Source organism: Diplotaxodon limnothrissa, unplaced genomic scaffold, assembly GCF_057381915.1.
Source record: "Diplotaxodon limnothrissa isolate DT_005_m unplaced genomic scaffold, D_limnothrissa_male_GT1.1 unmapped_scaffold_4, whole genome shotgun sequence".
NCBI classification, from domain to species: domain Eukaryota; kingdom Metazoa; phylum Chordata; class Actinopteri; order Cichliformes; family Cichlidae; genus Diplotaxodon; species Diplotaxodon limnothrissa.
In genome coordinates, this window is record NW_028188558.1 from 3,069,911 (window position 1) to 3,086,338 (window position 16,428).

General features: G+C 44.0%; 1 protein-coding gene across 2 annotated transcripts in view; it reads right to left on the reverse strand.

Annotated features, from left to right (window-relative positions):
* LOC146606895 (protein NLRC3-like) overlaps positions 1 to 16,428 on the reverse strand; it is a 597,012-nt gene that overhangs the window by 93,802 nt on the left and 486,782 nt on the right. The gene's annotated exons all lie outside the window — the stretch shown is intronic.

Genomic DNA, 16,428 nt, shown 5'->3' on the forward strand with positions numbered 1-16,428 from the left:
AGATCTAGATTTTCTTGGGGTGTCAAAATCAAAGCGTTTGTTTTTTCAAACACACGTGGAGGTGTTTATATCACATATGGTTTAAATGATTCAAATGCAGTAAGTATACATGTTTCATATATCGTCTATAACTGAATTATGTTCTGTAGCCTACATAATGAAACACTTTAGTTGCATAAAACGTGAATTTTGATTTTATGTACTGTATATGTCACAGCATCGCAGTGTGGATGTGGAGAAGAGAGGACCCAAACGCAGGACTCACAGGTGGTTAAGGCTGGTGTTTATGACAGAATGACAGAGCCTGAGATGGATGACTGACTGGAAGACCAGCTGAACAGAAACGACACATGTGGGACTGACAAAGACACTGAACTGGAGGACACTCAGGACTTACACAGGCTAATGATAATGATCAGGGTTCATATGCCTTTTTCAGGGTCAAATTCAAGCACTTCTTAAACACTTTCAAGGTCCCTTTTCAAACTTTTCCAGCACATCCCTCCCTCACCGCCAAAAAAAAATGCATGTTTCAATTCACATCACCTCAGTAAGACCATGTGAAAGTTAAGACAAATCATCCTAGGTGAACTTAAACACCTTTGTTCCCTTTTTGTTAAGAAATAGAAAAACACTCCACACAAAAATACTGCAAAAGGAAACTGTTGCCTTATATACAGAGTGTATAAACTCAAAATGCACATGTCACTTAAAAATTAAGATGTGAACAAATCAACTTGTTAGATATTCTTCTCCTGTTGAAAAAACCCCCAAAAAGAAATAAATAAGTCTTCTCATCAGATATTGATGCTTCTTTCCTGTGTGACAGAAAATAGGAGACAGATGTTTGTTTGTTTTTTAAGTTAATTCCCAATAAATCTGTTTTACTGCTAACTACATTGCTGTCTGTATTATTGCTGAAGTCCTAAACGATCACCTTTAAAGTAGAGCTGGGCGATATGAGATTTTTTCATATCACGATATGTTTTTTTCATTTCAGGCGATAACGATATCTATCACGATATAAGCCAAATAACTATATTTGTAAGATTTAAATGTGCCGTTGCTCACAAGTAAAATGTGAAATAATCAGCAGCTTGTTTTTAAATATTTATTTCCCATAATAAGTTCAACAGGGTAGATGTACTTAAGGAACATGAGACTTTTTCAGATCAATAAAGGCAAATATTGCAAACTACACAAAAGGCAGCCGCTAAAGCGTTTAAGTTTCAAAATAGAACAAACGAAACAGACTAAACTGTCGATTCCACTTAGAAACAAAATATTAATTCTAAAAATAAATCTTAGTTTGTTTTACAGAAGAACAGACAAAACTGACTAACTTTTGTCAATATCAAATAAACTGAGAACTAAAAGGAAATTCTCAATCTCTCCTTGTTGTATAGCTGAGCTTTTCAAACAGTTTTAACAGTTACTTTAGTCTGACAAAAGCCGAATGACGAATTAGCGCTTCCAGTCAGAGACTGAGGCTACGTCCACACGTACACGGGTATTTTTGAAAACGGAGATTTTCCGTTTTCGTTTTAAAAATAATCCCATCCACACATAAAGGCAGAAATGAAGGAAAACGCTGCTATGAACATGCCAAAGCAGCAGGTGGCGCTAGATTCCTAACCGTGCAGAAATGTTGGCCAATCAGAAGTCTAGAAGCCTCGGTGGGAAAAAGTAAACAAAGCTGGGGCATAGAAGCAGAACCGAGTCGTATGTGTGGAGGGACAGTAACTGTGTGTATATGTAAGCATTTAAACACTGCAGAGAGTAGAATTAACAGTATTGTAGAAATTCATTTCACCGAAACAATAACGTGGCGCACAGTGTGACGCATGCACCAGTTTATTGTATTTCCAGACTTGCTTTCGGCACATTTACAGTGCACGCTACTCTGTTTTTTGTCAGACTTGAAATAGCCGAAATACCTTCACACTACGGAGCTTCTATGGCTCTTCCGTTCGACAATCTCTCCGGCATTGGAACCATCATCTGTTTTCTCTTCGGTCACGCTCGGTTGATTTTTCTAGTCGGCACACTCATTTCCTCCATTACCCGCTGGCTGCTTCCCAAACAAACACACGTGCGGCTACTTAGTTTGGATTGGCTGACCTTTTTTTTTTTTTTTTTTTTAAGAGGACAAGAGCGGCGAGGTCTATCGCGATAGTTTAATTTTTCTATCGAGAAAAAGTTATATCGCGATACATATCGTTATCATTCTATCGCCCAGCTCTACCTAGAAACCAGGTCAATATGTCTGTGGGTTCAGTCATCCAGGTCATGTGATCTAAGGAGCTTGGAGAGAAAAGAGACGTCTTTAAGTTTCTGGAAGACGTTTCATCTGAGAAGCTTCTTCAGCTCTACAACCAAACGGTGGAGAGTCCCAGATATTTAAACCTGAGAGGAAAAGAGACGCTCACCATTGATCATGTGATGAGTCACATGATCAATGGTGGGCCAACAATATAACAACAATGTAAACACTTATTTCAAGGAGGAAACTGAGAGCCTTTGCACCAGGAGCACAAACATCAGCTCCAGCAATGATCCACTGATGTGTTTTTATTCCATGTATGAATGTTGTTATTGACAGAGATGACGTTTGTGTGTCAGTGATGCAGTGACTGTTGTTGTTACCTGTACAGGCTGGTTAGACTCTATGAAACAGATCATACAGATCTCTGCATGTTAGAAGAGACTATTAAAGGTCATGAATGAGACAAAGGCAGGGAGGCGTCCTTTACAGCTAAACAGCAGAGTGAGAGAACAGCCAGCACCTCTACATTTATCACATTATACAGCACATGTATGATACTGACAGGGATGAGAAGAATTTAGTGATTCTGATCCCATCATTGATATTACTTATTGATTCTCAGTAGCTCTGCTCTGACAGTCACCACCATCACTGAGCAGCATATCAAAGACATTTGTGCACATTAACTGCATGTTGTGGCTCAAATGTTTGTGCATGTTAGAGGCATTTCCTCTTTGTTGTGATCAGTGTTGGTCATTACTCAAAACAGTCATTATTACACATATTACACAGAACACTTTAATTAAAAGTAATGGAGTACGTTACTTCATTACTCCTCATAACATTACTTTGATGTTAAAATGAACAAATGAGCATGTAACAACATAAAGCTGAGGTACAGCCCCACACACCAACACAGATCCTGATGAGGTCACGTGATGTTTCTCTGAGTGTTTATGAACACAAATCAAAGATGAAACAGCACAAAGACACTTCAAAGTGATTCTACTGTAGAAACATGAACAGGTAGAAACCTGCAGCCTGACTGCTCATCACTTTGTTACCTGTTCAAGTTCAGCAGCAGCAGCTCACTTTATCATTGTGAAAACAAAAATGTCAAAAACCATTGCTATTCTCTATAAAACAAAGCATGTCCTGAACAAAAAATCATTATACACACTAGGGCTGGGCCATATTATACCGTTCACGGTAATACCGGTATAATGTTAGGCAACGATAGGAAAATGAAATATCGCGATAGAATGGGAGTAAAACGCGCATGCGCAGTGCCTTTGTTTTCATACGCACATGGCCGATTGTTGAGTGAAACAGATGAACCAGAATTGGTTTGTAAAAATGGTGCAACTTCAGTGATGTGGAACTGGTTTGGTGTTTGTCCGTCAGATACACGACAAAGCACATTTTTTTGCAGAACATGCAAGCGGCCGTTGTTATTGTCGTATTTGTCGGACTAAGATGCTCTTAAATCTGGGAGTAATCTGGGTCCTAAACTCCGTGTGCTTCAGGTCAAACAACACTGCAGCGTCACTGAGAGTTAAAAACTGTCTAAATTCTTTCATCTTTAATAAAACGATCAGCATTGCTGCATTACCAGGTGTAACTATGAAGTTTAACTTCCAGGCATCCATGAAAACTAAAGTTATTACATTTAACGGAGTTAGAAGTTAGCAGGAAGCTAGCGGAAGTTAGCTCGCTAGTTTCGCTAGTTACCTAAGCATGATATAGCATGTTCTGACTGAGAGATTTCTGAAAAAAATCAAACGTACAGCTCTGCTATCACTTCCAACATAAATGAAGACAGGAAACTAAACAGCAGTGACGTTTGTAGGGTTACTGAAGTTGGGCTAGCTGGTATATAATGATGTGCTACGTGATCACTAGCGACACAGCTATGTTAGCATAACATAAACAGTGAAGCTGGAGGACGAACACTAACACTTTTCCACTTATAAAAGTTAACGTGAAGGTTCCTGATAGTTAGAGACAAATGCAATCGCATGGCAGGATGCTGTAAACGGACCAAACTTCAGTCAGGAGAACAACTGAGATAATCCATCCACAATATGAGGTTAGTCATTAATATACTGCAACAACATGGGAATAGAGCAGCTGCCAGAGAATTCAACATTAATGAATCAATGGTACAGAAGTGGAGGAAGCAAGAAGAATGAGTTTAATAAAGTTTGATTTATCTGACTGCTTTGTTTCGCTTAATGTGCCTTATAATCCCGTGCACCTTATGGTCCGAAAAATATGTACTGCACACTGCAGTTTAATGTTGCAAAGCACCTCTTTTTAACTTCAGTGGATATTATACATGGTTATGCTCAGGATATGTCAGCCCATTTCTACTGGAAATGCCTTTTGGTTAAACTTTCAGCAAGGAATTTGCATTTGCACTGTTACATTTTTATAAAGCTTTAATGTACATAAAAACCAGCTTCTTGTTTAAGTGAAAATAAATGGAAGGTTGTCTTTTTGCGCTAGTAATGTTGTGGAGTTGTATTTTGTCTCGCATCAATTATATCGTCGGTTATATCGTTATCGCAAATTTTCAAATATATATCGTGATAAATATTTTTGGCCATATCGCCCTGCTCTAATACACACTTTATTGTACTCTGTTGCTTCCATATATGACTTACCTTCTGGAGATATGGGGTAATGCATATAAAACGAACACTCTTCATATGTTCAAGTTACAAAAAAGAGCTATAAGAATTATAAACCAATCAAACTATATAGAACCAACTAACATTTTGTTTATTAATCTGAATACCCTGAAATTTTATGATTTAGTTGAATATAAAATGGCACAGATAATGTATAAAGCACAAAATAACTTGCTTTGCCCCAGTACTCAGAGGCGGTTCAAAGTCAGAGAGAGTCAACATGACTTAAGGGGAAGAGATTTCTTTAAAAAAAACAAGATAAGGACAAATATAAAGCAGAGATGTGTTTCTGTTAGAGGAGTTAACCTGTGGAATAGTTATGACAGTGATTTAAAAAGGTGTAGTTCATTTTCCTTGTTTAAAAACATGTTTAAAAATAGAGTATTAGAAAAATATATAAATCAAGAATGAAAAGAGCAAAAAAAAAAAAAAACAACCTCTTGATTCTTTTACTTTGATGTAGTTACTTAACTAAGGTGGAAAGTTTTTTTTTTTCTTGTTTGTTTGGTTTTTGCTTTGTTTTCTTATTTGCTTCAGGCCCTGTGTACAGGAGCTGCATGCAAAAAGATATTTTGTGAAAAGGGTTGGCGTAATAAGCAAATGCTTCAGCCAATACCTTTTGATTAGCCTTGTCTCATGCTTTCTTACTTTATGGTCGATTTTTGTTCTGTTTTCACTGAGATATTTGAATGCTAATCAATAAAATCAAAATCAAATCACAGTGCTGGTCTGGGGTCAGTGTTTACTCAGCTTTAACCTCACTCTGGGTTCTAGGTTAGCTTAGCGTTAGCTTAGCGTTAACATGCTGTCAGGTGTCTCGTGTGTAAATATTAATCACAGTGACAGTAAAGGAGGTAAAGGGCTGTGACGTCATCACGTACGCTGCGTCCTCCGTGGGCTCTGACTGAACTCAAAGTACAAACTACAAGTACACAAACACGAACGTAGCTCAGAGTGGCGGACACACTCGGCCTCGTTGGTCCAGCTGTGAGTCCGTTACCGTGAACTATGGAGCGGCAGATTTGTGCTGAACTAAGCTGCACACAGCTGATGTTAGCCAGGAAACATTACACACTGACTTTAATGGAGAGACCGGAAATACAAACACACACAGTTTGTTGTGTGAAGAAATCAAACACGAGCTGAACAAACAGTAAAGTTCCTAAAGACAAACTGTTAAAGGAGGAAACAAAGCAAACTTACAGTTTCTTCACACCAACAACAAGCTCCACTCCACGAAGTTCAGGAAGTGAAATTAAACTTTGGGCAGGAAGGAAACACCCAAAGAGACGTTTGAGGACAATCAGGAGCATTGGAACACTGTGCTGCGTTCAGGTGCACCTCGGAAACTCCAAACCTCTGGCAGGCTGTGATTTATTTCTGCTGGTTTTCCTGTTTGAAGCACAAACATCCGTCATCACTTTGTTGTTGTTGTTCTTCCTGCAGCGTTTAAATATTTCAGCACTGAACTGATGTTTCTTCAAAGCTCATTTCAACCTGTTGAAGTCATGAATGAAAGTGCAGACTGAGAGTGGATCACATGATGTTTGAGGTGTGTCATGTGACATGTTCAGTATTGTCACACATGTCTAGATTGTCCCTGATATCATAACTGCTCAAACACTGATGATTATATTTGAAGAATTATTCCTGATGGCAGCAAAGTTTGAATGGAGCTCTCTGTCTGTGCTGATTTGTCGCCCTCTGGAGGTCAAAGCACAAACTGCATGATGTCACTGTAACCACCACAGAGACAGGAAGTGTTTTTATGACTGAAACACTGAAATGATGCTAACGGCTGTCGTTAGGCTCACTGACAGCAGTGCTGATGTGTTCATGTCAAACACTGGCTCAGGTCAGACTCCTTCATCCTTCTCCAGCGTGAGGCCGCCCTCAGACCCACAGGAGCTCTGACCTTTGACCTCCTGACCCGAACCATTTTAGTCTTGTTGCATCTTTAAATGCAAATCCATCCAAACTGTAGCCGAGCAAAAGAAGCTGGAAGTTGTTCTATGAATGATGTTGTTGAAGGAGCTTGGAAAGAAAAGCGTCTGGACTTCTTTAAGTTGCTTGAAGAGGGACATGGACGTCTTAACGCCCACTCACATCCTGGGACATTTGATCACAGGAAATCACATGATAGCGTGGGGCTAGATCTCACAATGGGTTCACCCAAGACACGAGTAGTTCTTTATGTTTCTCGTGCACGGGAGAGACCTGGACCAATGCCGTTCCTTCGCTTGACCACAGTCGCTCTCGTCCGTTCCCTCGTAACACTGTTCTTTTATTGAGGTTACATGAATATACATAGGTTCATTAACATACACGTGAACAAAGGTACCAGTCTGTATGTTATGTAGGTGTGTGTGTGTGTGTGTGTGTGTGTGTGTGTGTGTGTGTGTGTGTGTGTGTGTGGAGTCAGAGTGTGACCCCATAAACGACTTCCCTAAACCTGCTGGTCTGGAAGTCCAGCAGTTCATCTAAACAAAAGGCACTTAGACTAAAACAGACATCCTACCACAAAACAATAAGAAGGTAGCACCTCTCCCATGATCCCAGGACGTGGGTGTGAATGCCAGAACACTCTGGAGTCACACAAAGTCTTTAAAGACTACTATCATTACACAATTGGTTCTACACCTCTGAGCATATATGGTCAGATATTCCCCAATAACAATGACAATGATAAAATATAAATCCAACAATGGTTTTCAGGGTTTTTATCGTTAACTTCGTTTCCCTGGGTCTTTTCCCGTGTTGTAGTCGTGTGTCTTATTTTGAAAGAAATGTTTACGCGTTACCATAGCGACCAGAGAGCATTAAGGGTGCAGACAGGTGCATCCAACAACATTTTATTTTCCCTTATTTGATTTATGGACCTAACTGTATGAACTGGACTTTGGCTTTAATGCTGCTCCTCTTCATCATTGCTGTGTTGCATTTCCATCATTCTGCTGCTGGATTCACTGCAGGCTTTAACAAACACTCCTTTGGGTCCAGGCCCAGCCACGTGTTTGTAAGCTGCTGTGCTCCTCACAAATAAAGCCTGAAGCAGCTCAGACTGTTAGAAGCAGCACTGAGCCCTGTTACAGTTATAGTGTTAGAGCAGCGGCTGCAGCCTACAGCATTTAAACTAGCTGACAGTAAACACATCAGTCCAGATGTTACCACATTACTTTGTGATGCTGAGAGTTAATGGAGACTGGCTGATTAAAATCCCATTCCTTACATCACCGTCCTCTGCTCTGACTGGTTTCATTTAATCACAATCAGAAGACTTTTTTGATCCCCAGGGGAAATTATTTAGGTTACAGTGCTGCAGCACAAACAGGAACAAAGACACAACACACTAAGTAAGAAATAGCACAACATACACAATATATACATGCATATATATACATATGAGTCACTTATAAGTAACATGTGAGTGCTGGGGTCTATGACAGCAGGCAGGTCTGTATTTATGTCCAGGACGGTGTGGAAACCCAGCTTCCTCCAGCCGAGTGATGTGTGGATTCACCTTTCTCACTCACTATGTGTTAACAGACCTTTCTGCATCGAATCATATCTGTTATTAACCTCTGTCTCTCTTCCACAGCATGTCTTTATCCTGTCTTCCTTCTCTCACCCCAACCAATCACAGCAGATGGCCCCGCCCCTCCCTGAGCCTGGCTCTGCCGGAGGTTTTTTCCTGTTAAAAGGGAGTTTTTCCTTCCCACTGTCGCCAAAGTGCTGCTCATAGGGGGTCATATGATTGTTGGGTTTTTCTCTGTATCTATAAGTGTGCGATCTACTGTACAATATAAAGCGCCTTGAGGCGACTGCTGTTGTGATTTATATAAATAAAATTGAATTGAATTAAGAAGCTCAGAAACAAAAGTGTCTGGACTTTTTTAAGTTTCTTGAAGACATTTCATCTGAGAAGCTTCTCCAGTTTTACACTGTGTGCACAATTATTATGCCAGAACTATTTTTGAGGATTAATGTCATTATGGACCAAGGACAGTACTCTGGGTCTCCTGCAGAACAACTCGAGCTGTGATACCTGAATGAAGAGCCTCTGCTGCTTTAAAGAAGGAGGCTCGAGGCAGAGGTGAGGTGCAGACCAACCAGCTTTTATTCAGCAACTTTAACAGAAGGATCAGAAAAATAAAACTATACAGCACAGTGATGCTGACTGAAGCCACAGCATTAAACTAAACAAGCATCGGATCATCTTTAACAACATCTAATAAATAATGACAACTATTTAATCCTGTATTTCCTACAATAAAGCCTGTTCAGATATTTGTTGCTGATGGAAATGTAAAAGGCTCCCAGGAACCAAAGGACAAAAACAGAGGCAACAGTCACAACTGCAAAGGATCCCCTAACACATAAACTGGTTCGAAGATATTTTCTAGCTCTGCAGAGGAGCTTGATTGCACGGACAGTAAAAAGTGGATTCAATAACAGCAGCGAGCGCTGAGTGATATAACGGTGCTGCGAGCAGCAGTGCAAAGGCTCACACAGAGACAGCAGCTACACTGTGTGTGGATGTGATCCACAGTCACAGCTGTGGGTTTCAGTCAGTGTGTCTCTAACTTCATGGTCACATTTCAAAGCTTATTGCAGCCAGAAGATGTTCAAGTAAAAGATTTATTGCTGTACTCGTCTACCAGGATAACAGGAGGTTCATAAAGCTGTGTAATACTTCAGCTTTACATCATGGAGTAGTAGTTGTGTCCCTTTGTGTTTATTAGTGTGTTCACACGTCTACTTTAACTTCACTCTGTAATGAAAGGATTCAAATCCCTGATAAATACATACATGCTGACTCTGAGTCTCAGTGAAGGAGGAAAGGATGGATGAAGGCAGCCTAGTGTGGGTCATGTGTGTCCAGCAGTCATCCAGGGCCTGGATCCATCTGTAACAGGAAGACAAAGTCCAGCCTGTAATCATCCTATCAGGCACAGCGTTTCCATCCAGCATCCTGACGACGCTAACAACCCGTCAAACGTCTCCTCTGGTCCACAGAAGTCACACTTCCTGTGTCGTGTTTACCTTTTTAAGTGTGCTATTCAAGCCTGTGTGACCAACTCTGACTCTCCAGATTCCATCCTGGTCTCTGCTGCAGCTTCTTCTACACGACTGTTTTCTGTATAATAATATCTGCCTTTCCCGTCTCTGTCCCAGTGTGCCTGCCACTCGTCCTTCATCTTTACCTTCATTATACTCTTCACCTCACTTTCACTGTATTTTATAGTCAAACCTGCACGACTTCTTCTTGCTGCACCTTTTTAAACTTATCGTCCTGTTCATTGCATCAACACCGATATTCACAGGGAGCCATAAGAAATCCACTTCTATCCCTGTGTGTTTGATTCTATACAGTAAATGAAGTATATCAAAAACAATATGTTGCCTAGAGTCTGAAGACATATCACCTGTGCTCACTAGCACGCTGCTAGAGTCCCAGCAAACCACATACCTGCATATTAGTGCGTCCTCCACCCAGTTCAAGCCAGTAACATCACTACCAGCTCCCAGTATAAACTGCCACATCATCTGTAATTCTTTTACTCATCACCAAACTTATTTGTGGGAGAACAAATGCAGCAGCCGTTCTTTTATCTGACAGTGTTGACGCATCAGTAAATATCCTCACATGACCTGAGGACTTTCCCACTATATGAACCTGCTTTTAGTCGCCCCTCCTCCCTCGCCACAAGCTTCCTTTACAACATAACTTATAAAAAACAACTTTATTGACAATCAGCAATAACAATTACAGACAGTCTAGAAGAAGAATCACATGATCAAGGAGCAGAAGTTTATGGTTTTAATAGCTTTTACATTTTGGGAAAGTTTTAAAAACATTGTTTGGTTTTCTTTCTAAAGCGTTGAAAGGACGGCTTTGCATCAGAAAAGTAAGATCAGCAAATGAATCCATTAAAGTTCTTTTGCCTTGTTTGCAAAAGAAGCCAAACAACATTTGTGTTACAAAGAGAGACTTCAGAACAGATCAAAGATCACAAACATCAGGCACTGATGGAAACAGCCAAACACAGAAACAGAGGCACCAGCAGGTGAAGGAGGCCTGTTGTAGAAATGACTCTGAGTGCTCAGGTAGAAACGCATGAAGAACCAGTGCGTCTAATATTTGGAAACCAGTCTGTGTTTGAGCGTCCTGGATGAAACACAGATCATGTTGCAGAGCGAGGACGTCGTCTTTCCTCCCGAGTGTGTAACTACAGGACGTGTGCAGCAGGTTTAATCGTCCTCCTGACAGTTACTGATGAACGAGTCCTTCAGGGAGGCTCCAGGATCACTGTGGCTTTTACCAGCTGCTGCTAAACTGAGAGGTGTTGCTGCTTCATGTGTGAAGATGTTTGCATGGCTTTAACAGTGCAGACGTTCCTCATGTGCACACATTTCATATGTTTTATTGTGATGTTTAGTAACATCTGCTTCCCTCCTTCAGGCAGACGATAAAGTGAGCTCAGCCTTAAACATGTGGAGAGAACGTTTGACCGACAGTCCTGGGACGACTGCAGAACAATGGTTTGTTTTTAATGATAAAGTTTCATAATGGAAATAAATGCTGAGCCTGTTTCATGATGTTGGCCCTGCAGCATCAGGCAGGATTAATACTGTAACAAACGTGTGTCACAGTTATAATGACTTTAAATGAAGACTTGGGTTGGATGGAGATGTCAGCTGGATTTGTGCTGACTGTCACTTTAAATGTTTTCAGTTCAGCTTCTAAATCTACTTTTGTATAATGTTTGCTGAGTTTTGCACTTCATGACGCTTTTAAGAAGAGCCAATAAATCCTGACTTTACACAAAAATAAAGGTTTAATGTGTTTAGTGTGACAGTGGAGGAGAGCGCACATAATAAGAGTCATTAACAGAATGGTGACAATTATAATCTGTCTCATTTTAGGAGCAGCTCACAGGCACAACAGACTACAGAGCAATCAAAGCACCAGTTAAACGTCCATGTGACCGGCTTACAGCCAATGAACAATCAGTCCCCACTGTCCCCACCAACATCACTGTACTGGAAAGACTGTGCTGCCATGGTCAGAGATGAACTGGTACTAAAATGTAAGGCAGCTGATGTGTGTGGCCTTAGCAGCACAAATGCATCACGGCTGCAACGCTGCAGTGTGTTTAAACATTTGAACATTTCTGTGGCTTCAAACCAGCAGCTGCTCTGTACTCAGTCGTGTTTGTGTGTCTGTCAAAGTGATTGTTGTCTTTAAAAATCCTTTTGTGTTGAGTTTTGTGAGCAGTGCCGAGCTTCTCTGTAGTCTAAGCTGAGTCGATATATTTGATTCCATGTTTGGTGTGATTTTCAAAGTCAGCAGCAGCAAACGCTGAACAAGCAAAGTTTGGGCCCATCTGTCACGGCTGCCGAGGCGAGCCGTGTGGATATAGAAGGAGGACCCAAGATGCAGGCAGTGGATGAGATACCGGTGGTTTTATTTACAGAGGTGTAGTGGCAAACAAACAGTGGGGCATAACAAACAACTAAAGACACCTAAACTGGGAGAACTAAAATAACAGACCTGGGAGCATATGACAACGGATGATGAATAGCAGAGAGACGCAGACGAGGAACAGGACACCGTGGAACACAGGGTAACAGACTGACACAGACGAACCGGCAACAGGCAGGAGAACACACAGGTCTTAAATACACACACCAGTAATCAGGGGATGAGAGACAGGAGGGCAACACAGCTGGGAGGAATCTGGGCTGACGGGACAGGGGAAACGTAAACTGATCACACTCACATACGACGCGGACCTTCACAATAAAACAGGAAACTCAGATACATGGAACCAGACAAGACATTGAACTAAACAGACAGATTCAGATGCAGACTCAGAGGCAGATCGAAAATATAACACACAGAACTCAAACAATAATAATCATCATCATCATAAACTAGAAAATGATAACTAAAAGCGCTGGGTCACCGACCCAGGACCATGACAGTACCCCCCCCCCCTCAAGGGCTGGCTCCAGACAGCCCAGCAGAAACACAAAAACGGACCAAAACCAAAAAAGAAAAAAAAAAAAAAAAAAAACACCCGACCAGGGTGGGCGGAGGGGGCCCAGGACGGAGGGACAGAGTCCAAAAGGCCCAGATGGTCAAGTTCAGGAGGCCGACCATGCGAACGGCAGCGGGGCCGGTCCCGATGCCGGCCACGCAGTATGCAGCGGCGTGGAAACAGTTCTGGGGGCCGACCGTGCGGACGGCAACAGCGGCGTGGAAACAGTTCTGGGGGCCGACCGTGCGGACGGCAACAGCGGCGTGGAAACAGTTCTGGGGGCCGACCGTGCGGACGGCAACAGCGGCGTGGAAACAAGTCCGGAGGCCGGCCACGTGGAAGGCAGTGGCGGCGTTCAGGAGGGCGTCCACGGCGGCGGAGATGCCCAACAGGCGGCCAGGCAGATGACCGACGATGTGGAGGTGGTAGTAGGGGACCTGAAGGCTGCGTGGCCCCTGCAGCCCCAGGTGAAGCGGAGGCTGGACCAGACGATGAGGACGCAGAGGCTGGACCAGGTGAAGCGGATGAAGCCAAAGCATGCGCTGGACCAGGCGACGCTGAGGATGCTGAATCCGGACCAGGCAACGGCGTGGGGGATGCAGACAGAGGCGCTGCAGCAGGTGGCGGCATGGATGAAACTGCTGCTGCAAGCGTGGATGAGGCTGCTGGTGGAGCAGCTGGTGGTTGGACGGGCTCCTCGGGCCCCCCAGCTGACGAGGAAGAAGGCTGGACGGGCTCCTCGGGCCCCCCAGCAAAAACAGTCTCAGAACCAGTGGGCACTGGAGCCCCTGGCACACACAGAACAGAACCAGCAGGTGCGGAGACCTCTGGCAGGAACGCAACAGGACCAGCAGGCACACGGGCCTCTGGCAGGAATGCAACAGGACCAGCAGGCACACGGGCCTCTGGCAGGGACAGAACAGGACCAGCAGGCACACGGGCCTCTGGCAGGGACAGAACAGGACCAGCAGGCACACGGGCCTCTGGCAAACACATAGCGGCCTGCAGCTGCGCAGAGCATTGACCCTGCTCAGGCAGCGACAGCTCTGTGCAGTCCTCAGCTGGCTTCTTAAACTCCAGGGGTCCAGAGTCTGATGGGGGCTGAAACCCAGCCTCTGGGGAGGCCCTGGAGTGCATCTCAGTCTCAGAACTGGCCAGCCTTTGAGGAATGTTGACATTGTTCTTGGGTTTGTCTCTCTGCTTAGAGTACGGAGTTGTTGAACTGTCCGTTATGGGTTGGACTGACATGGCTTGCTGTACAGGAGGAGTAGGTGAAGGTGATGGCTGAACAGGTAGTGGAGCAACTGACACAGGATGCAGGGCTGGTGACTGCTGAACTGAGGATAAAGCTAATGATTCTTCTGCTAACCGGGCTACTGACTGGGCCATGGATTGTAACAGGGTTTGTAATAAGTCTGGCTGTGACTGTAATTGAGCTATGGATTGTGAGGCTGAATGTGGCGGAGGTGGCGACTGGGCTTCTGGCCGGGCGGCTAACTGAGCTTCTGGCCGGGCGGCTAACTGAGCTTCTGGCCGGGCGGCTAACTGAGCTTCTGGCCATAAACGGTTTTTGTCCAGTGCCGTACAGAACATCACCCCTGAGTAAACGGTCCCACAGTTCAGACCAACAATACTGTCCTGTCCACTCACCACAGCTGGCTGCTCGGAAATCCCCAGGTCCGACTGTGGCGAGGAGCGTCGGCAGCGTGAGCGCCGTTTCCCCCTCGAAGGCTGGGTTGACGGGCCGGGCAGAACATCCTCTGTCGGACTGGGCAGTGAAGCATGAGCTGCAGGGTGGGTGGTAGCAGCCGGGGGGTGAAGACGGAGTCCATTCAGAATGAAATTCTGTGCGAGCGGGTGAAGTGAGCTGAGCAGCCAGGGGAGACCAGAAACCAAGCGCTGTAGCCAATTAGCCACGGCTTGGCGAAATTCTCTCCCCTCGTGCTCCAGCCACGCGTTGATTAATTTGTCCACGGAGTAAACAATGTCCTCCCGGAGGCTCCTTGGGCGGGTTGAATGCTGCTGGGTCCATAGTGGCCGGTTCGTACTGTCACGGCTGCCGAGGCGAGCCGTGTGGATATAGAAGGAGGACCCAAGATGCAGGCAGTGGATGAGATACCGGTGGTTTTATTTACAGAGGTGTAGTGGCAAACAAACAGTGGGGCATAACAAACAACTAAAGACACCTAAACTGGGAGAACTAAAATAACAGACCTGGGAGCATATGACAACGGATGATGAATAGCAGAGAGACGCAGACGAGGAACAGGACACCGTGGACCACAGGGTAACAGACTGACACAGAGTTACACAGACTGACACGGAGGAACACAGACGAACCGGCAACAGGCAGGAGAACACACAGGGCTTAAATACACACACCAGTAATCAGGGGATGAGAGACAGGAGGGCAACACAGCTGGGAGGAATCTGGGCTGACGGGACAGGGGAAACGTAAACTGATCACACTCACATACGACGCGGACGTTCACAATAAAACAGGAAACTCAGATACATGGAACCAGACAAGACATTGAACTAAACAGACAGATTCAGATGCAGACTCAGAGGCAGATCGAAAATATAACACACAGAACTCAAACAATAATAATCATCATCATCATAAACTAGAAAATGATAACTAAAAGCGCTGGGTCACCGACCCAGGACCATGACACCATCAGAGACAGCAGTGGACCTGCTGACCTGTAGGTGTTGGAGGTGTTTGTGTGCAGCTGTGGGTCAGTCAGCTTTATTTCACTTATCCATGACAGAGCGCTGTTAGCTGTGAGTTAGCATCCACTGAGCTGTTTCATCTACTCTGTCACTGCCAGCAAGCAGAGCCCAGGGTTGGCTTCATAAGCTGGACGTGGCCTTGCTCAAGGGCACTTTAGCAGCACGTTCCCAGCAGTAACAGAGGGATTCAAACTGGTGACCCTGGAGTAGGAATCACCCAGAAAAGTCACCTTATGCCAGAGGTTTTAGTGAGACGGGAACAACATTACAGCTCTGATGTCATTGACCTGTGCAGTGAGGACATATTGAACTGTGAGGACACAGCTTATAGGTTCAACACTGACCCTGGGTCAGCATGTGCAGGTGACATGGTGTTGGTGTCACCACTACAGACAGCTCAGGTTCAACTGGTTCTTCTTTGATTTGCTTCTATAGCACAAAGGTTGACACCAGTCTGGTCCAGTTAGCATCTGAATCCATAAACGTGTGAGCTCGTCCCACCAGAGGACGTCAGCATCATGGGGATAATGTCTACAGCAGGAAAACACAGGGACAGTTGGGTTTGCTGCACATCTGGAACACACAGTTAGCTCAGATATGTTCATGTCGCTAACACCAATACAGTGACTGAGTGCTCTATAGCAGCTAATGCTAACAACTGTAACACTGCTGTTTGTCATGGTTTTCA